This window comes from Sphaeramia orbicularis, chromosome 12 (assembly GCF_902148855.1).
Source record: "Sphaeramia orbicularis chromosome 12, fSphaOr1.1, whole genome shotgun sequence".
Lineage (NCBI taxonomy): Eukaryota > Metazoa > Chordata > Actinopteri > Kurtiformes > Apogonidae > Sphaeramia > Sphaeramia orbicularis.
In genome coordinates this window covers 63102780-63125953 of record NC_043968.1, presented here as the reverse complement: position 1 = coordinate 63125953, position 23174 = coordinate 63102780, and the positions used below count along the sequence as shown (strand labels likewise).

Genomic DNA, 23174 nt, shown 5'->3' with positions numbered 1-23174 from the left:
CTCTTTTCGCTCTCTTCTATCTCCCCTCTTCATCATTTCATTCGCACTGTGTTTCTCTTTCTTTTTTACTATTCTCTTATGCTAAGCCTGGCCAACAGATGGGTGAAAGTGTGATTTATCTGTCTGGCAAAGATTGAAAGAAAAATGTACATGCACATGCTACACATATACAAACTACTTAACCCTTTATAACCATAATTATAAAAAATAAAAATAAAAACCTCTTATTGTCTGATTTCAGTAACATACACACATTCTACATTCCAGAAAAACAGTAATTTTTTTTTTCTTCGTGTACCAGTGAGGATGTTGCCTACGGACAGTAAATTAGCTGTAAACTTCTGGGGTTTTTTTTCCTTGGAAGCTTTGGTCTATGTTTAGATGCAGGTTCAACCCTTAATGAGAAGAAAACTAATAAGTTACTTTCTGGCTGAATAATGAGTTCTGCCTCAAGATTAGAAAATAAAAAAAGCCATGGGAAGACGGCAGATTTACTGTTTAGCACAACAGATAGAAATGACCCACTATATACTAAATAATTAATGATTAAATAACAGCATGTACAAAATAATACTTGATTTAATTGACACTTATTGTCTTTAATGCAAGTTTGGGGTGACGTTGAAATTATTTCTCACATTTAACCTTTCCTAAGTGACTTATCATCATTTATTACAATATTCTATGCATTTTTCAACAATAAGTCATGTATTTTCCTAGATTTATTTAACTGATCACGTCCATCTTTTTTTGTATAAAAACTCAGCAAATTCAAAGGTTATTATAGCAAAATGGAGAACAAAGGAGACAAAGGGACCTTTTCAGCAAAATATCTTATTAATTGGATATAATAAATGTCTACAACCACTACCATTTGTCAAACTACATGTAAGTAGTGGATCAATGTTGCACATGATAATGCTCTCACATCCAAATGAATCATATCTGATGACTATGAAAAGCTGACAAACTGCATTTTACTTACATTATTTTAATGTATTGATAGGATTAGTAACTCTAAACTTATTAAACAATGTAGATGACTATTTACTTTTTTTTTTACTGCTGATGGTTAAATTGCCCCAGTATGTAAATACACCAGCACAATGTTCATTCATGAAAACAGCTGCAACTTTGTGTTACATAAGTAGATGCTGTTATTGCCAAAGTACAAGCAAAAAAGGCATAAAAGCCAACATTACGTATTGGATATTTACATAAAAAAACATGTGAATGTGTAGACTTAGAAACAGTTCAAATGTAAGGCTGGGTGGGTCAGGCAGTAGCAGATTTTTGTTACATTTAATAGTCAGAGGCATGTTTGACATTTGACACTGTGGAAGACGCCTCACTTTGAAGCATCGGTTTGTTTGTGTAGATCAAACACGACTGCGGGGAAGCATCGTAACTGATCTGCACATGATTGTTTCATCCTTGATCCTATTGTGAATCAGTAGCTCCATGAATTTTACTATGCTGTCTGACAAATATCCAGGAAAGTGTTGTGCAGTTGTACAGTGAGGGAAAAAACACGATTCTTTATTTGCCTACTTACGTGGTAAGTTGGGTTTTTTAGTGATGTGATGTTTTGTGTACCTTGACTTACAAGTTTAATTTGTTCCGTGACCGAGCTCATAACTCAATTTGCTCATATATCAAATACACTGAACAAAACTATAAAGACAACAGTTCTGTTTTTGCTTCCATTTTTCATGAGCTGGGGCCTGTTTCACAAAACTAGCATTCTGTCATCCAGCGTTCAATGAATCCAAAACAAGGGTGTCCAGGCTTAATCGGTTGTACAAAGACCAAGCCAGGATGAATGAACACGGATTCATCAAGCCAGGTGTAACTCATCCTGGATAAGTGTGCGCACCCGGCTTCCTCAATAGACCCCGACATCGATCACAGATTCACCATGATAACTAGAGCAGCGTACTTTTCCCCGTCAGATGCAAAACTCCTCATTTTGGCTAACGAGGAAGTAAAGGAACAAATCAAAAAGAAAGACAACATCACCACAGTTATAAAAACGAGAGACAGCGGTAAATGACTGCAGACTGCCTGAATGCGTAAGTAGTGCACAAATGCACACTCACTGTTCCGCTGAAACCATCGCAATTATAACCCAAATAGTTAATTAACACCTCTTAAAATATAGTTGTGAAATTTTAAGTGAAACTGACTGTAGATGTGAGTGAAATTGTGTAAATGCAACTCCATCAGACTGAATAACTGATAAATAGATGAGCTCACTGACTTCAGTGAATTTACCTTTGGGATAAATAAAGTTATCTTATCTTATGATTCATGACTTTATGACATTGTCAATTAACCCATAAAGACCCAAACATCCATCACCAACCAAAACCATCTACTGATCTAAACTGTTTAATCCCTGTTGATCCACTAATCCTATCAATCCATGTCAATAATTGGTGTAAAATGTCGTTCATCTTTTCATGGTCATCAGATATGACCCATTTGGACGTTCAGAGGCTCCGTAGTGAACGTGGAAACACCGTCATCTTCTCCAACATTGATTCCCCAGTAGAACCCATGGAGTTGGATCAATGACAGTGGATGGACACACTGGGTTTAAATTCAGTTAATGAGAGATTGGACTGAAAGACACTATTTATTCAGTTTGATCTGTTTCTGATAGAAGAACCATCAACTTTAATCTGAGCTTTATTGAACATCCACATGATCAGTGAATTAAATATTGGAAAACATCTGATTTATACTGATAAAATACAAACTACAGAAGATAATATTGTAACAAATGGAGATAAATCACTTAAGAAAGGTTAGATTTAGAGTAAATTCATGTTAACTGACACTACAGTAGTGCTGGACCTTTATGGGTTAATGAACACTGCTCATTGTTTGTGATGTTCATTGTTTAGTTTAATATTCTTCATCTTATCATTTCAGATGGTTCATGCTGACTGTCTCATCAGTGTTGTGTCTCAGTGGTCTGGCTTCGTCCATGACTCCTGAGTCTATCAGACCTCTGGAATCTGTCAGCGCCTCTCACAAGGTGAACCACACAACCTCTATTAACAACCACTTTTTACATCATGCCTGTGTCCAGAATGTCGCTGCATTTATGAGGTTGTGATGCTGAGGGTTTGTACTGACAGATGAATTGTCTGGTGTGTTTCTGGGGTACAGGGGGTCTACCTGGGACAGGGTCTACCTGGGGGACAGGGGGTCTACCTACCAGCCTTTTCTCCTGACACCATACACAGACCCCCAGGAACCACAGCAGGCCTACAGTCATGCCCATGCCAGGACAAGGACCAGGGTCCAAATGACCTTTGACCTCCTGAAGGCATGCTTTCACTGTCTTCACCATTTAAGGGTCAGCCCTTTGAGGTCATGTGACATCACTGTGGTCTGTGCTGTCCTCCACAATGTGGCCTGAGGGAGGGAGGGAGTGAGGGAGCCCCCCCCAAAGTGCATCACACATGGACTGGGACAATCCTGCCATCTTCCCTGATGACCACAGTGGTCAACTGGTCAGAGACCAATATGTGTTCAATTATTTTAATTAACATGCATGTTTTAAGTTAAATACGTCCTGCAGGGGCAGAGGAATTTGTGGGGGGTTTTTTGTTATTCAATTTAAATTGATTTGGCCTGTTTTGATGTTTGTGTTACATACTGTGTATATACTGTGTGTTTACTGTGTGTACTGTGTTGCAGGGAGGCTACTGCATCCATTCATTTGTCTGTTCATTTGTTATGCATGGATTTGTCCTGTATTTATTTCAGTGTACAGACATGTGGGCTGTATTCTACCTTTGAATGTGTATTTATTCTTCTGTTCCATCATATGCTTTGGTTCTGTTCTTTCTATCTTGTACAGTCACTATGTGACTTCAGTTTTAAAGGAGCTGATGGTTTTACTTGCTTTGATTGATCCTTATTCAATAAAGGAACATCATGTTACTTTTTGTGTATTTATATTTATATGACATATGTAGTCTATGGGAAACTGTCAGTTACCTAAGTATAAATAATACACAGACTAAAAGGGTAAATGTAATCAAATTCCTTGGAATAACTATACAAAAGAAGTGAAGTTGTTTTATGACGTAGTTCATGGAGGTGTGGGGGAATACTGACTGAACTAATACGAATCCAATCACCATTATTCTGAAAAGGCCAATACCACTGATCAATAAAGTGTCCTATAGGGAACACACACACATCAGTTTATTATCAAACTAAAAGCTTTAAAGTTTAGTGACTTACAGTAGTCCACTTTAAAACAACACAATTTATGTTCAAAATAAAAAAGCTGTTGCCTGTTCATATTCAGAGCTTGATTAAAATATGGGAAAGTATATCTAATTTCAGAGGAAGTCATGTGTTCAACAACCCCATGTTAGAACAAATATGAAGACATTTAGTCTGTGTGAGGAAATGTTAGGAACAAGTTAAATCCTGAGTTCAAAGACTGCACAACAGTATTTAGGTTTAAAACTATGTTTAAATGTCATGAAAATGTATGAAGAATGTGAATCTTCATTTTTCCACTCAAACTATTGAATTGTTTAGTTTTTTGTTGTTTCTATTGTTACTAAGCTAAAGGCATCTATAGATCTATCATTTTGTTCAGTAATATGAATGGGGGGGGGGGGGGTCAGCAGAATGATCTTAGGCTTCAACCTATTCCTTTACAGACTTCAGTTTTTAAACATTGTATCTGCATAAATGTATAATGTTTGAAATGTCTGAATAAACACATTTGATCTAATGACTGCAAAATCATCTAAAATCATCATTTATGTAAAATTATTGAAATTAATTATCACAAATGTTTATATACTGACAGTGGGTCTGGTTAATGTGATTCCATTGTGTAGTGGGCAGTGGAATAACTATTGGTTTCCATTTTTGGTGACTGTTGACTGAGATAAGGGATGAGATTAGATAAATCCTGGAATTTAGCCTGGTCTGGAACAGGCTAGTTCCACCGAATAAATCTCCATGGTAACTTATATCAAAACATATCCTGCTTTCCCCTATCCTGCTTTTGTGAAACCGGATCAAGGATAAATTGAGTCAGGATAACCAGCATATCCTGGCTTAATCCCTTATCGTAGTTTTGTGAAACAGGCCCCTGAACTCAAAGATCAAAGACATTTTGTATGTACACAAAAATCCTATTTCTCTCAAATATTGTTCACAAATCTGTCTAAATCTGTGTTAGTGAGCACTTCTCCTTTGCCAAGATAAACCATTCACCTCACACGTGTGTGGTCAGAAAACCACTCAGTATCTGCTATGACCACCATTTGCTTCACGCAGTGCAACACACCTCCTTCACATAGAGTTGATTGTTGATTGTGGAATGTTGATCCACTCATTGTCTTCAAAATGTCAAAATCTTCAATGGCTGTGCAAAGTTGCTGAATACTGGCAGAAACTGGAACACGCTGTCATATATGCTGATCTAGGGCATCCTAAACATGCTCAATGGGCAACATTCAGTGAGTGTGCTGGCCATGCAAGAGCTGGGATGTTTTCAGGTTCAAGGAAGTGTGTACAGATCCTTGTAATATGGGGCCATGCATTATCATACCACAACATTAGGAGATGGTCGTGGATGAACGGCATAACGATGGGCCTCATGATCTGATCACGGTATCTCTGTGCATTCAAAAAGCCATCAATAAAATGCACCTGTGTTCGTTGTCCATAACATATGCCATAACCCCACTGCCACCATGGGCCACTCGATTCACAATATTGACATCAACAAACCACTCAAGAGGTTAAACCTAAAAACACTTTGGCTACCAACACTGGATAAGATGAATATATGTTAATACAAACATCACAATCTAAACGTAGCCACTAAACCAAAGGAAAACCTTATAAGAGCATTATTTTCTTCCAGCCTCTATAAATGAAGGCTTTCCTCATCTTACTGTGAGCAGAGACATGGAGGATCCACCACCAGAATATCTACAAGCTATCCTCCAACATTTTTCTTTGTATTGGTTCTGGCAACTAGCCGCGGCGTATCTGAAGCTGGCTTGTGAGTCAAAGCTAAAAGTCGACCATGAAACAGCTCATAACTCAGAAGTTGGTACGTTTGTAAGTCAAGGTACCACTGTAGTCTACTATGATTCACAAATATCCGTCTTTCTACTAAATAAGATTCTTCCCACTTGGCCAGACGTGTATGTTCAATATTTGATAGTGTTTCATAAGGTTTTCCTCAATGGGATGCAACTGTGAGAGTACATATGGTACCTCTTAATGGATGTAAAGTTACCGCTCTTTGGGCAGAACATGTGCATGTGGAGGGTCTCTAGCACATGTCTTGGTGGGATTTTGCAGATTGTCTCAGTGCATGCCAGTCCTTGTAAGGGTGGGGGGCTCACAGGTTGCACTGAAGTGACCCCCTCCTCTACACAGATGGATGACTTTGGGTTTTGTGCCAAAGTGCTTGTACATGGTTGGATCCTTTCAGTCCATGAGGCGATTGAATACCAGTTATGAAGGTAGTAAAAGTACCTTGCTAATAGCTTCAATTAATGCCTCTCTTGCCTTGGCAGGGTTACGTATGAGGAGATGACAGATGTTCGAGAGATTATTGAAAGACGTAAGCCAAAGTCAGCACCTTCTCATTGACTTTTATTGGATATCATTAAGGTTCGTGTCCATACAGCATTTTTTTTTCCTTTTCTTTCTAAGAGCCAGTGTGTTCTTCCATTTGTTACTGAAGATGAAGAAATTAAGTTGTATTTATATAGGGCCAAATCATAACAAAAGTTAACTCTAAACACTTTACATATAGAACTGGTCGAAACCAGTCTCTCAAGTCAATTTACAGAAACCCAACAGAATCCTCCAGAAGCAAACACTTGTGACTGGTGACAATGGTGAAGAAAAACTTCCTTTTAACAGGCAGAAACCTGGAGCAGACCCTGAGTCCTGGAGGATGGCCATCTGCCTTGACCAGTTGGGGTTAAAGAGAGAGGGTAAAGGAAGAGAAAAAGAGAGAGAGAGGCTGGGAGAGGGGGACAAGGGGGGGGGGGGGGACAAGGGGGTAGACACATGGATGCAGTTCTTGCACAGATAACTGAACTTGAACTGTCAAAAAGTAGATTGGCTGGTGCTAGTAGAATTACCAATAACCAGAGCAAATGTCCATGACTGGTAATATTACTACAAGTACAAGTATTAACAGTGGATGCACTACCACTACGAATACAAGTACCAACAGTGAAAGAGCATGAGTGTGAGATGACAGAGCAACAAGACAGATACTGCTTTATGCCTTTTTCAGAGCATTATATGTTTTTTGTGACATTATTTAAGAGCTTCTGATTGAAAATCTATGACATTTTCAGAAAGACTTTTGTGCCATGTCATGACTGGTACTCCAAAAAAAAAAAAAAAAAAAAGTCAAAGGAATGAGAAATGAGGAAATCACGCCAAATCATAAAGTATATTACTTTCTAGATATGTGAGATAGAAATGATGGCAACAAGTATAAGATATGTAGCTAGACATTAACTGTTACTGTGAGTGTTGTGTTGAAAGTCAGTCTATCATCAGGGTCAAATATACTTTAGTTTTAGTAATTTTAGACAGTGTCAATGGATACTTCTGCATTTAATTTTGGGGCTGAGCTTTGCTGTCTAGTTTGGACTGTGGTTTGAAGTTTGAGGTGCAAAAAAAAAACAAACTCCATAGTCAATCATTACTTCTCTCATCCATAACCTATACAACACAACAACAAACAAAACAAATAAACCAACAAACACATATTTCTCATGGACTGTAAAGTCGTATTTTGTCAATGACAATAAAGTTTATTCTATTAAAACACATTCACTTTGCAATAAACTTAGACAATAACAGTAGTTCAGCAATAAGCTGAATGCTAGTGGCTCCATTAGTCTGTTTATAAGCATTCTGTTTATCACATCGTCCTATTGCTTATTACTATTGCAACTGCACCGTAACAGCACAGGCTGCTGATGTTGGCCACTTTTTAATTTGCCCAAACTTAGCATAATGACAAATGTTGGTTTAGTGAGTTTTGATTAATCCTACTGGTTTGAGCTCCCACACCTGACCAACATCACCTGAAAATGATCCAACTGTACTCAAAATCTCACCATCATCCATCCATTTAATCTCATCAGTCCAACAAACAAACCGATAATGAGTCATTACTCACAGTGTCTGACACCACAACAAATGGCGAATAAATGAGTCTCTGATCATTGATTTGTCCTAACACAGACTAGACATGGCTGACATGAGAAACAGCGACAGGACATGTGCACATCACTGATTAGACATCCTTCAATAGGAGGAATTCCATCCAAGTCAAACTGGCAGTCGCAGTCTCGGCAAAAGCCTGGGATCTCTGAGTGCACATGAGCCATTTAATGAACTGAAATACCACAAAATGCATGTGTTTGTATAACACCTGTACTTACCCAAGCCCACATTTTACATGTTAGGCCAGGGCTACTAAACAGCTGGCCCGTGGGCCAGAACAGGCCCATATATCAAAGTGGACCGGCCCCTCTACCCACAAATAGTAAATAAATAGTTCAACAGCCACTAAACCGTACATACAGCTATTTGTGTCACTGAACAGTATTTTGTGACACTTTGCATCATTTTGTAGCACTGCCACTGTTTACGGAAGGCAAGAGAGACTGGTGTCAATATGAAAACACAGCACATTCAACAAAGAAGAGATGCAAAGTTGATGGTGAAAATGGAAAATTTAACAACATTAGATTTTGTCTTGATCAGAGAACAAAGCAACATTGATGGTCATAAATTGTTTTAAACATCTTGTTTCATTTCTTACTTGTGACTGTGATGGTATATGTTATGATAAAATTTAACTCAGCAGGTTTACTGTTAAATAAAAATGTTGAAAATGTGATGGCGATATGCATCAATTGTACATCCAATATTAAAGTAATACTGCAGGGGTCCTGGCCACAGTCTATAGCATTCCAACAATTTGGCCCATGGGAAAATATAGTCGAACAGCCCTGTGGTAGGCCTTAATACGTCACCTCACAGCACTTGCTCAAGCAACAAAAAGCACAGCTATCACTTATCTGACTTCCTCACAATAACCACATCTGTAAATATGAAATTACTAAAGACAATATTCCCCACAATGTCTATGTGGCTGCACAGCTTCGTTTCACCATAAAATATGGTGTGGTGTGAAATTGGCACTCCCAGATCATGCTGCGTTTGTAGTCTCACTTTGCCAACTCAAAGCAACCACCATCTGCCATGTTCTGTCACATTAATAATTGAGCACATTGACTTTGTTTCTTTAGTTCTGTTCAGTTCTGTTGCTGACTCCCTGTTTGTGTTTTTAACAGTCATTCACCATAAGCCTCTGTCGTATCCTCAAGCGTATATATTTCATACCATCTACTCGCCTCTTTTGTCTAAATTCACCATGATGTCAAAGCTTGGTTTGTTGACCAGAATGCCACTAGGAAAAAGCCTGCAGGCTGTGTATAGCAAGCAGGTGTAAAAAAAAAAAAAAAGGAAATCTTTCTATTTGATGCAAGATCAAGCGAAAGCCAGTCAGACAGTCAGTCTGCCAGGCAGCCAGGCATGGGGGTGTCAATGGAGGGAAAACAAAGAAAAAAGGAGCTGCTGTTACAGCTTTTCCCTAAAAGCTCGTTAATCCCAATTTAGCTGTCACAGGGATGAGGTAGGTGTGAGCTCGCCCGGCTGTTTGCCTACATGTGTGTATGTGTTGGAGGGAATGTGAAGCAGAGAATACAGTCTTCCTGCAGCCTCACACCCAGACAACGTGAGCTGTCACATCAGCCAGCCAATTAGCCTGATGGCCACCGAAAAGTTAATTTCCTCGGTCTACCAGTAACGCCGTCTCCATTTGCTGTGGGGTGAACTGTGGTTTAAAGCACAGTTGAAATAAAGATCATGGTAATTGGACAGAACAAAGGCTAGAAATGTTACATCTTACCAACCATGATTGTAAATAAATGTCAAATATTGTGGCAAATTTCATCTTGTCACGTGTGAGGATAAAACATTTTAAAAAACATATCATTTTAAACTGTGTTCTTGTCGCTGTGTTACATTTTGCACCAAAACCATCAAAGACAAATAAAAGCATTAAACAGAAATAAAAGCAAATATATTATACATCAATGTCCATTCTGATATAAATATTATTTTCTGGTTTCTCAATGAGCCTATTTACATGCACACCAATACTCTGATCATTATTTGATTTATGAAACATCAGTTTAACACGCCTGGATTTCCCCCCAGTACTCCACTGTATTCGTGCATGTCTGTTAATCTGATTTATTTCATTTTTTTACATCTGCTCATGTGCAAAAACAATGACATCATAGAAAACAGATGTGACTCAAATGTGAGTGGAAGACATTGAGCCTGTTTACATGACCACAAAGACTGATAACTGGGCGTAATCAGATACTTATAATAATCAGATCTAACTTACTTATATGCACTTAAGAAATGCGATCATTGAAAAACCCTGGTTTAGACGCTCCAGTCCATTATCGGATTTCTTTCGGAGTACGTTCGTATGCAGTGACGGTGGAATCAAACTTCCTGTTATTGTTTTCCATTCACAGCTGAGTACGTAACTTCTGTTCTCCACAATTTTAATTGTTTTACACATGCACAGACATTAAAGAACGAAATAATTCAGATGAACCTATATACATGCAGGAAGACATCAGAGTATTGGGGAGAAATACAGGTATGTTAATCTGATTTCTCATAATGAGATTATTGCAGTTATCTGATAAAACCTATCAGATTATCCTGTTTACATGATCACTTGAATAATCTGATAACGCCAGAAACTGGATAAAGATCAAAGTATTGGTGTGCATGTAAACAGGCTCAATAACAGAAGGTTTGAATTTACCATTTACTATGTACATACAAACTCCAAAAGAAATCCAATAATGGACTGAAACATTTAATCCACAATTTTTTTTAATGTTTTTCTTCTTCTCGATTATTGCATTTCTGAAGTACACACATCAGATCTAATTATTATAATTATCTAATTACTAGTTACCAGGTTTTTATGGTCATGTAAACAGGCTTATTGATGGTTTATGGTTTATTGATGGAGTAAAATTGTGGTCCAAATGCTAAACCAACTTCTCTTTTTAAGGTGTTTTTTTAAGATATTCGTGGTGCTTTCAGATGAATGCACAAGTATCTCACTCTCTAAAAGAAAACCAATGCCCCATCCACATTAATGCAGAAATTTGTCAAAACTCGTATTTTTCTCTATGTTTGGGCCTCTTATCCATATGTAAATAGCATTATAGGACGCAAAAACGGATTTGAGAAATGTTTCCCAAACTGAAGATTTTGTGGTTTTTGTGTATCCGTGTCAACCAGGAAAATGGAGAGATTGAACGATGCCATCAGCCGCATTAATTCAGATATTTTGGAAAACAGTGCCATCAGTCACATGTTGCTCATGTCTGTTAATGCTTTGTGTAATGAAGTTGCATCTGAAACATCAAATCCAGGTGTTTACATGAGTGTATGACCTGTAGTAACTCGAGGTCAGCACAAATTCCTTTGGGAGATGTACCCGACCAGCGTTATGGACAAATCCACACGTACAGAATACACCTCCACAACCTACACTCAAGGAATTTTAAGTTCATATCTGAACTTTTTACTGCTTCACCTTCATGACAGATTAATGCCTCTGCATCTGCTATGTCCAGTATTATCCATGGTGTCTATAGGTTGGAGAACAATACAAATATTGGTTTTTCCAAGCATATGGACCAGATTGGAGTTGTTTTGTGTTGTCAAGTGGACCTGCACAGGTTGTGTGGACAGAATTGTTTTAATAAATGGAGGGGAAAAAAATAAATTTTGGAAAACAGGGAATGAGGCAGTAAATGGATTTCTCAAATGCTAAGAATGTTTGTTTGATGAAATATGTTTATTAACCCAACACAGTCTCAGAAATCACATTCTTTGTAAATCAACTGCGAATCTGATCCTGTTTTGTAGATAATGTAATGTTGTTCTCATTTTGTTTTCCTTCAAACATAGGGTCTGTTCATCTTTTTGCCTCTTCTCAATAGGCAGCAGGTGGTTGGAAGTATAAATTCCAGATACTGTAGTGTGATTCATATCCTGAATCATAGATGTTAAAGTAATAAAAGGATTTTGAAGAAGATTGTGGTTTATTTTTGATATTATTCAGTACATTGTGAGAATAACATCTACGACAGCATTTTTTATATTAAACCAAGCTTTGGAATCTTACCCTAAACCTACTGTTCTGTACAGTTTGAAACTTTAAATAAAAACTTTAATAGTGCTGTCACTATTTCAGGTCAGTGGGTGTAGCAAAAATACATTTTCACCATTTGGAAATAAGTGTTTAGAGTTGTTCCAACCTGGTCAAAACAGATGGAAAATCTAGCATTCAGTAACATGTAAAATACTGGAGACAAAGACAAATATCAAAAATCTGGTAACACCCCAGATATGTTCATCTGAGGAAAGGTATAAGAATATATGTCACTAAACATGCAGTTTAGCCTCCTGCTGGAGTTCAGTCTGAGTCTCCTTTCTTATTCAGCTCTTCATTAAAGCTAAATATCTGTCAGCCAGTGTGAACATCTGCAAACACCAGCACAGATCTGCTTGGACGGCTGCCAAGGCACTCGACAACCTGTTTCACTCGAATCACCTCTGTCACTCATACAACATACACCTAAATCCAACATTTACTCAGCTTTTCAACATCTTCCTCTGCATTTACTTTGACAAAAGACTACGACGACTTTTAAAGGGATTTTCTCACTGTCCTGAGCTCATTTAAACAGAACTTAGAACAAGGGCTCAGACATTTAACAGCTGAGTCAGTATGCAATGGATTAGGATTATTACAGCAGGGGATGTTTAGGGCATACTGCACCAGAGAATGGCAAAGTATTCATCTTATATATGGCAGCTCATTCTATAATGGATTTATTAAATGACAATATCAACAAGTTTTCTCAGTCTCCTCTAAGAAAAGTGCTGGGATGTAGCATTAATGTAGATATGCTAGCAGAATAAATGCCATTAAACATTAATGTTAACATTAATGCCACATTAATGTTGACATTAATGTTTAGTGGCACATATTCTTATTTCTTTCCTCAGATGAACATATCTGGGGTGTTACCAGATCTGTCTTCGTCTCCAGTATTTTACATGCTACTAAATGCTAGACTTTCCATCGGTTTCGACCAGGTTGGAACAACTCTAAACACTTATTTCCAAATGGTGAAAATATATTTTTGCTACACCCACTGACCTGAAATAGTGACAGCACTATTAAAGTTTTTATTTAAAGTTTCAAACTGTACAGAACAGTAGGTTTAGGGAAAGATTCCAAAGCTTGGTTTAATATAAAAAATGCTGTCGTAGATGTGTTATTCTCACAATGTACTAAATAATATCAAAAATAAACTTCAATCTTCCCCAATACCCTTTTAATACTTTAACATCTACAATCCAGGACATGAATCACACTACAGTATCTGGATTTTATATTTCCAACTACCTGCTGCCTATTGAAAAGAGGCAAAAAGATGAACAAACCCTATGTTTGAAGGAAAACACAATGAGGACATCATTACATTATTTGCAAAACAGGATCAGATTTGCAGTTGAGTTACAAAGGAATATAATTTCTGAGACTGTGTTAGAAGCTATGTTGTATTTCTACATTAAAGTATCTATATATTACAGAAATGTATCATCATCACTATCATCAGTATATTGCAGAGCTATTACCTGAATTTATCCACAGCTACAGACCAAGTGAGAACTCCTTCTAGAACTTTAAAAACAGTTAAGTGATAAAATGAAGAATCGCTGTTGTTTTCTGCACTGGACACAGCTCTAAATGAAAAGAATGCAGTTTGATGCTGAAATGGCAGCATTTCTTCTATGTGCAAGTTTCATTATGATATTTATGGTTAAAAGTTATTATGGGATGTTCTTATCTTTTACTAAGTTTCTGTTTGTTGATTCTTGGTTCAGACTAAATTGTGACAGTCCTGACCTTGTTTGTCTGATTCCAAACAGATGACTAATGCGGCTATTGACAACACAAAACGTACAGAAAACAGAGGTGATTTGTGGTTTTGCTGTGGTTGTTTTTTGTCCAAAAACAGAGCAAACAGAGCTATAATGTAAACTATCAGCTGATGCAGCACATGAAGATTATAAGACAGTGTTATGGTGATTGATCAAGTTTATGTTTGACGATACTTGATATTTATTATTAGTACTTTTGGTATGTGTGGGTGTTTTTGATATATAACTTCTTTCCGTAATAATTTAATTTAATACAAATACTACATTTAACCATTTTCTGTCAATTTGTAGTGATATTTCAACATGGGAAGTGTTGCTAATCAAGTTGCACCTTTAATATAAGTGTGTCATGTGTTTTGTTGTGAAGTCACAGCAAAGTAAAAGGAGGTCATGTACTGCTACGATGTCTTTACTGCAGAAGCACCACATGATGAGTTAAAATACGCAGGGAACTGTCAGTGAGAGCAGTTGTGTGCAGCGTTTTGTTAAGGAAACCCTAAATGTACTTGACATTGGTCCTGTTGTGTTTTGAAGCTCAACACTTCCTCTCCTCAGTATGTTTAACATAAAAAAAAAAAAGAAAATCACTCATCCTGGGTCCAGTTACTTTGCTTGTAACATATTCAGTCAGGAATTAGTAAGAATTATTTTTTTATATTTAATTTGTATTTATTTTTTTAATTTGAAATGTTATAATGTAACAGATTTGAATCCTAAAAATTGTACTATCTCATTACTTACCTGTTTTCTTTTCATTTAAGCTCAGCATCGTTGACAACATTTTAACGTTCATACACATTTTAATAAATGGTTTGTGAGTTATTTGTAATAGCAGCTATAGCTGTCATGTACTTAAGCCTTTAGTTTGTTCAACAGCCTAAATAATGTTTTCAATTATCTTGGTGACAAGGGTTTTTTTTGTTTTTTTACTAATTTTCCAAAACCAATATAATTTATATATTACAATATTGTTCAAATACACAGAGATATAATTTTATGTCCATATCAGCCCTGACTTGTTGCATTTCCTTACACAGTCAGTGTAAAGTTCACTTTAGCTGATTTTACATCACAGTTGTCCTTATTCAACCCATTACCAATGATTTTCATATGAAACTATCTGCCATTAATGATTTACATTCAAGTGCAGTGTTCAGTGCCACTGCAGAGAAGTGTGCAGCTCATGGGGAAGTCCACCCACAGTTCAATCCTATTTTTAAAATTCATTTATTTATTTGTTTATTGATTACACCATGACTGTGCGTTGATTTGTATGTTTGGATCCATAAAGTCATGGGGAAAAAAAGCTTTTCATTTTTTATCTGTCGGATATGCTTTAGGCAGAAATTGAGTTTACAAACAAGGTAACCAAGGTGTGTTAAAGTTGTATTTCTGTCCACAGCTAAGAGTATTAAGAGTTGGTTCATCATCATCATCATCACAGTATTTCATACAAATTGGCAGCAAAAAAAAAAAAAAAAAAAATCACAGAACTCAATTCCACATGTAAAATACATGAAATGCATAAAAGCAGCACAAGAATAAAACAAACAACTAATGGGAATAAGAAAAGGTCAAGTAGAACATATCAGCATCACATAATTATACAAAGTCACAAGTTTCTTTCATGACAACAACATACAATACATTTATAGGTATTAATAATAACCTGAATTTTCTGCAGAAATAATAAAATACATGTAGATTCAAAACCTCTTTTAAAACATCTTAAAACACACTTCCTAGACTTGCCTTTACATCATTTTAATGCTCATATTTCTTTTTTAAAGTTATTCTGTTATAGTTTTTCATATTCCATTTATTTTTACTTGTTTAACTACTTTTACCACCAATTGTTTTATCAGTTTTTAGGCCCTTCCTACGTTTGCTTTTATCAATGAAAGGGGTTACCACTTCACTGTTTTTATGATGTTATGTCATCCTCTTTTAACTAAATTTTTGGTATTTATTTTTTGTGACCATTTAACTTTTGTGTTTCACGTTTTTACCTGGGCTTTATTCATTATTGTTTGGTTAAATGCATTGATATTGTATATTATTATTAATTATTATTATTATTATTATTATTATTATTATTATTATTATTATTATTATTACATATAACAATAGTGCATATAATAAAAACCTGCTATTGCCTCAGTGTCACTCTCCTGCTTTTTGGATATTTTTTTAAAATTTATTTTCCTTTTTTTTGCACCATCAACCAGGACAGGTGCGACCCAAGAGGCTAATTAACAGTTCTCATCCGCTCGGTATGGAACGTGTCTCCAGTCATGGAAATCAGGTCACTTTGTGTGTTTTACAATACGCCACCATACAGACAGATGTTTTGACATTTTAACAAGCTGCTCCCTCTGTACGGGCTCAGGGGATTCATTCATTTATTGAATCCTCACTTGACTTTACACGGTGATCCTCTTCACTGAACTGCATGTTTAGCCATTTTAAGATGTAAATATATACAGAACTGTGCAAAAGTCTTAAGGCCACCTTTAGCTTTGTTGTTTCTGCAGGGTTGAAATGAGCGTACGTGTCAAGTCTATTCTACTTTTTGGCGTTGTTCTCGACATGAAAGAACTTCTCTTTACTGGATGTATTTCCTGGACTTCAGTCAAAGAACCAGTCAATCAATCGTCCTTTTGCTTTTTATTGAAGTAGCAGGTGGATTTTACGTCTGAAGCATTTTCATTATCTATGGTGTCTCTAGTGTCTTTAGAGTCTTTAGGTGAAAAACCTCAAAAAAACATACAAAGTCAATTAGCCAAACAAAGTAAACTTTTCTTTAAACAGCACTTTGACCTTTTACAAAAGTTAGATTTTTAAAGGTAACAAATTGCTTTTCTTGGAAATGAATTCTACTTAAACAACCAATTACTTGTGGGACATGAACATGTGGGATGGGTGGTGTGTATGTCTGGGAGTCAGTGGGTGTGTGTGCATATGCTTGTGTGGGTGAGTGGGGGACTGGAGGGTGTGTGGGGTTTGGGGGTTGGGCTTGGTGGGATGGGGAGGTGGGCCTCCGGGCCCCCAGGGCGCTTGGCTGTGGCATCGGGGTGCGCACTGGCCTGCAGCGGGTGGCGGTCTGGGCCGGCCTGGCCGCCCGGTGTGCTGGGTGGGACCCCTGCCCAGGGGGACGGGTGGCTCCTGGGCTCGTGGGGCTTGGGGACCGGCGCCTTGCCTGCCCCTGGGTGGCCGGCCCCCGGTGGGGGGGTGGCGGCTGGCGTCCCTGGCCTCCTGGGGCCTGTGCTCGGCTGCTGTGGGGCCTCTGGTGGGGGCCTCCCTCCACCATCTTCAAAGCGGGCACACTGTTGCCTCTCGGGGGGGGCTGGATCCCCCCTCTCTGTGGTGTCTGCTGGATGGCCGGGCCTTGGGGCCCTCTTGGTCGGTCCCTGATCCTTGGAGGGAGTGCGGTTGTGGTTGCATGTCTGTGTTCCTCACCTCAGTCTGTTTGCCTGGTTCACTCTGTCACAGCAGATGAATGTGAACAACTGATGTTGTGTGGATTTGTTTCTGGTATTATTTGTTATAAGTATTATTTGTGCAAATGTGGTATACGATATTTTGTTCATGCTTTCTTATATTCTTCATTTCATAGGTCTTATGTATCTTGTTGTGTTTTTTTTTTTTTTGTAGTTTTGTTTGTTCTGTTTTTTTTCTCTCTCTCTTCTGCCCAGTTTACTCAGTTCTGGTTGTAGTTATTATCACCATTATAATTGTCTCCATGGTTGTTACTGTTTGTATTGCTGATAGTTTCTTGTGAGGGTCTTCGCCACCTTCTTCTCTCTTGTTCTCTCTCCTTCTTCTACCCCCCCCATGTCAGGTCCGGGATCGAAATGTGGTTCAACAAAACTCATAATAAACACAGTAGAATATCAAAGGGCGCTTCATACACTTTATGAAGTTACCCTTGGCAAAGCAAATTTGTTCAGCACCGGGAGGAACCAGACTACCATTCTGCTGTTAGGATGCTGGACAAGACAAGTAGGAAAAAAAAAAAAAAGTAGTGTGAGATACTCCCTGGTAAAATGTCCAAATAAAAGACGATACACAAGCAAAGGTGTCAGAAAAATGGGCAATGATGACTGGGAGTACAGTTGGTGTCGGCTGCTGCCTTATCGGTACAGACAGCTTCCTGTCAGCCAGCTGAGCCCATAAAAAGAAAAAAAAAAAAAACAACCAATTACTTCTACTATAGTATTTATCTTGTCAATTTTTAACTTACCAAATCTTTTTTAAACAGATTTTTAACCATTTTAACAATTTTTAACCAACAAAAATCACATTTTAAACAGTAAATGCTTAATTTGTTAGTACATTTTAAACCAAGGCATTTCTAAACAATATACAGCACTTTAACTAATTTAACCAAATGCTTTACCATTCCATCTTTACTTATTTATATTTTAAATAATTTATTTTCATAACAATTTGTTTTAACCAGTTAACTTAGCATTTGAAAAATACATTTTTAGTCAATCTTCAAATCACACACATCCATCAAAATCAATGAATAATTATTACACTACTTAAATGGCTATTAAACAATAAACAACTTTGCAATTCATGCACAAACAAAAAGCACATTAAACTTAATGTCCATGTATTAAAGTCTAAATCTCCCAGGCGCTCTTGAATGCATCAAGCAAACAACAGAGGTTTCAAAAAGACAGCCGCGGTTATTTTTCTAGGCACTTACCAGCTGTCCATTAGAAGTTGGACAGAGTTACACCACAGGTTCAGTCAGAAATCTTGAGGAAAACGTGTTTTTCGGTGAACGCTGCTGTTGTCTGGTCTGCTCAGACTGAGTGGGGCAGGACACTAATCAGCAGATTGGTTTCACCTGTACTCCACCTGGTCTTCCCCTCATTAGCAGGAGGGAGGAGGAGGCAGACCAGGCAGTGAGACAGAACAGTACAGATTTAGTTCTCATTCTCTTTCCTATAGATGCAACCAGTTTTCAAAGGGATACAATTTGTAAGCCAGCTTCCATCTTTTTTTGGAGTAATTTATATTCTGATGTGGATTGGAAATAAGTGTGGTTATTACCAAGGAAGTTTTTATTTCGAATAAGGTGAGAGGTATCTCTAAAACTGTTACAAAGGTGTTATCCAGTTAATTCAGCTTTGGTTAAGTTTAAGATCAACGTCGACATTCTTTGCTCATTTTGTCATAATATGGATGAAATATTAGCTCATTTGTTTTGGGAATGTGCCTTCTGTCAAATTTTTTGGCGTGATATCAATCTTTTTTTAAAAAAGAAAGCTGGATATTTCTTTGAACTCCAAAATTGAAGATATTTTATTTGGTTTCTTTATTAATGATCTGCCTGCTAAGAAATTGTTTATTCTTAATCTCATTTCCTTATTAGCCAGATTTCATGTACATGCCAGCAAATTTGCCAATCAGAAACCCAGCTTTGTGGTCTTTAAATCTTACTTAAAATCCTACCTAGACACACTTAACTTTTGCACTAACCCTAAAGCTGTGAAGACTAAAGCCTTATGTAACAAATTTAAGTTGTAATTTTTTTTCTATTTTTGTTTTTTTTAATTTATTATTGTTAGAAGTAGTATTTTCTCTTCTTGTTTATTCCTTTACTTTCCTATATATCCATTTATATTTAATTTCCTCCTGCTTCACCTCGAGCATTATGTTTTCTCCATGCCATGTTCTGTTCTATTGGTATATGATATTATGCAAATAAAGTATGAAAAAAAAATAAAAAATATGCAACAGGTAAATACAGGAAGTATGTGCACAACCTTAAAAGACATGCAAAAAAACTGAACTAAATGGGTTGTAAAGTGACTATTTAGTGCAGGGGTGTCAAACTCATTTTAGTCCATGGGCCACATTCAACCCAATTTGATCTCAAGTGAGCCGGGCCAGTAAAATATTAGCATAATAACCTATAAATCAAGGGTCACCAACCTGGTGCCCGCGGGCGCCAGGTCGCCCACAAGGACCACATGAGTCACCCGCAGGCCTGTTCTAAAAATAGAACTAATCCAGATGTCTCCAAAATATTGCTCATGATCTACTGGTGGCTGCCAAGGGTCCATAATATAAGAACACAAAGTTGATTCGTAATTTGGTAGAACAGGTCTAAATTTCCACTCAATCAAAATTACAAGTGTCCTGCCCCCCTCCCGAGATGAAACGGTCAGCTAGCTGTCAATCAGACTTTAGCGCTGGTTTGCAGTCTGTCATTGGAGAGGGGCGGAGCCCAGGAGGATCAGGATGAGCCAGATGCCAGGCAGGTAGTGGGTTTAGCCCCGCAACGATGTGGGCTGAGTATACTCAGGGAGTTATTTTCACCAACAGTGAGACACGGACTTCTGTTTGACAAATGTGAAAGACAAGTGTGTGTGTGTGTGTGTGTGTGTGTGTGAGATCTGTGGCATGGGCCTGGCAGTTGGTAAAAGATGCAATGTGGAGCGGAATTTCACCAAAGTTCACAGCAACTTTTCTGGAGATTCTCCGGTGGGAATCAGCCTCTGTAAAGAGAAGGTAAAAGAGCTGAAAACTAAACCCCAAAAACAACAGTCCATGTTCACTAAACTGACCAAGACCAGCACTTCAACAGAGCCATCATTAAAGTGCTTCACATTCTGGACAAGTGTAAACATATGTGCGCTATATGCGCATGCACCCAGACAGCTGGAGTCGGACCTGAACAGGTGCCTCTGCGTTTTACTCCGGTGTGATGACTCTGTAGACATGACAGTGGGATGGTGGATTTATGTGCACAAAGTTGTTCTGTTTTTAACTGATATGTTTTGACAGCATATGTGAAATTAGAAAAGTTTTATTGTGTGAGTGACAACATTCGTTTTCACAGTTTCAAGGTATTAAAAATGCAAATACAGGTGTGTATTATTTGTTTTTAATAATTCTATAAAAATATGCAGGATTGTTCCATTTCATAATATTTGACATAGTATTAAAATATTTAGGAATACAGCATACAAATGCTTGTATCTGTTTTTTTCTACTGTTGATTTTCTTAAGAGAAGTAAAACAATAGTTTCATATTAACACTTTTTAAGTATTGTAACTGTTAAAACAAAGAAATATAAATAAATAAAATAATAAATGAAGAACACAATGTTACAAACGTATTATACAAAAAATTCACAGCCTGAGCAGAGAACGGAATGAGTGACTGAGTTACTGGCATCACCGATAGCTCACTTTCGGTGCCTGTGACTTACTTCCAGTGGCTGCGGCACTGCTGCCAGAGAGACAGCGGATGGTGCCGTGGCTTCATGCAATGGGTGCCAGGTGCCAAGTGCCAGAGCGCGGTACCACGGCTCGGTACCAGGTGCCGTGGCGCAGAAAGAGAAATAATGACTGAGTGACATTGGAGCCCATAGGATATACACAAACACAACTGAAAGACACAATCAGGTTATCAAGTCTTCTTAACATTATCATTTTCCAGCACGACGTTTCCTGGTTTTCCCTATGTCGCGTCCGAGTGAGCGCACCTCAGACCTGGTCTGTGGTGAGCTCGGATTCGGTCAATATGCACCCACTGTCTCTCAACTCCTCCCTGTAACTCACTCACTCATTCCATACTCTGCTCAGGCTGTGAAGGTACAGGCTTTAGCCAATGCTATTTAGTGTAATCCATTACTTATGGAACACATTTCAATTTCAAAGAGCGGTAGACTATCAACTGACCTCCCAGTAACATAACACAACAGAGAAGTGGGTTTAATGTGGAAGCTGGAGCCAGCGCTGGAGCCAGGTCAAACTCACCAATAGAAACTCTTCTTTCATCCATCAGTGTAGGCCCCGCCCATTAAGTGCAGTTAATTAACAAGCAAAGCTTTTAAAGTTGCAAACAAAGAGGAGTGATTTTCAAGCAAAACTTTTGAAGTCTCAAGCAAAAGTTTTTAACTCACAAGCAAATTTATTGCCACTTACTGTCTTTTGCTCTCAAATTTCTTTTTTGGTTGCAAATCCATTCTTTTTGAATGATGGATAAAGAAACAAATTTCTTTCCATAAGTTTCATCCTGTTTGTCAGATGGGAACCTTTGGCGGGCCTGTTTTGGCCCGAGTGCCATATGTTTGACACCCATGATTTAGTGTGACCCTTGACCCCACAACAAGAAGAAGTACAAACTGTTATAAACATCTGACATGTGTTGAATGAAACCTGAAGTAAAACATCAGAAAATGAATGCAATAAATCCCATATTTTCTGAATAAAAGGGTTAAAGACATGTTAAATACAAAGGGAGGTCACACTAAATCTGACCCCTGTCATTCATAGAAGCTGTTTTTACACTGACACATGTTTTTCCAGCTGTAAATACTTCACATATCAGATTGGATCTTAATACAGAGACTGAGAAATGCATGTGTGGTTATAATTTTATTAAATTAATAAACCTATTATTGGATTAGGACTATTGCACAGTACTGTATGTGACTTAATAGGATATTTCCACCCTCATACAGTTAAAAAATTATAATGAGAAGAAGAAGAACCTACAATGAAAACAAAACCTACTGTTAAACATCCACATTAATTCAGTCTAGTTGGTCTCTTCACCTACAGACACTTAAGATTATTTTTCTCTCATGTTGTATGAAATGAGTGTTGAACTGTCTATTTAAGACTTGCAAGACATTTACAATAATAACATAAAATATTCTGTATTATGCTAATGCTTGCACCAAAATCTAAACGATCATTAGCTTTTTATCTAAATTTCACCATACATCAGACAATTAAAACATACACAATAAGATTAAATATTAAAGACTGGTCACCATTCAGTTTGAGGGCATTGGAAAATAAAATAACCGTTATGTGTCTCTTGAGAGCCCAAAAACAACCAAAATCAGCTCAAACAACAGTGGGAAACCAGCGTCCTCGTTCAATCACATCTTATTTTTCCACAATTTTCACATGTAAAATATGCCTCACACCGGGGTTTCTTCAGTCCCTCATGTCACTGCCGGATGCCGCCATTC

At 37.6% G+C, this 23174-nt stretch overlaps 1 long non-coding RNA gene across 1 annotated transcript; it reads left to right on the top strand.

Annotated features, from left to right (window-relative positions):
* Nucleotides 1-1504: 1504 nt before the first annotated feature.
* On the top strand, nt 1505-4227 carry LOC115430551 (uncharacterized). Its single transcript, XR_003936956.1, has 3 exons — nt 1505-1517; nt 2499-2503; nt 4108-4227. It is a non-coding gene; the product is annotated as an uncharacterized LOC115430551 (long non-coding RNA).
* The last annotated feature ends 18947 nt before the right edge of the window (nt 4228-23174 follow it).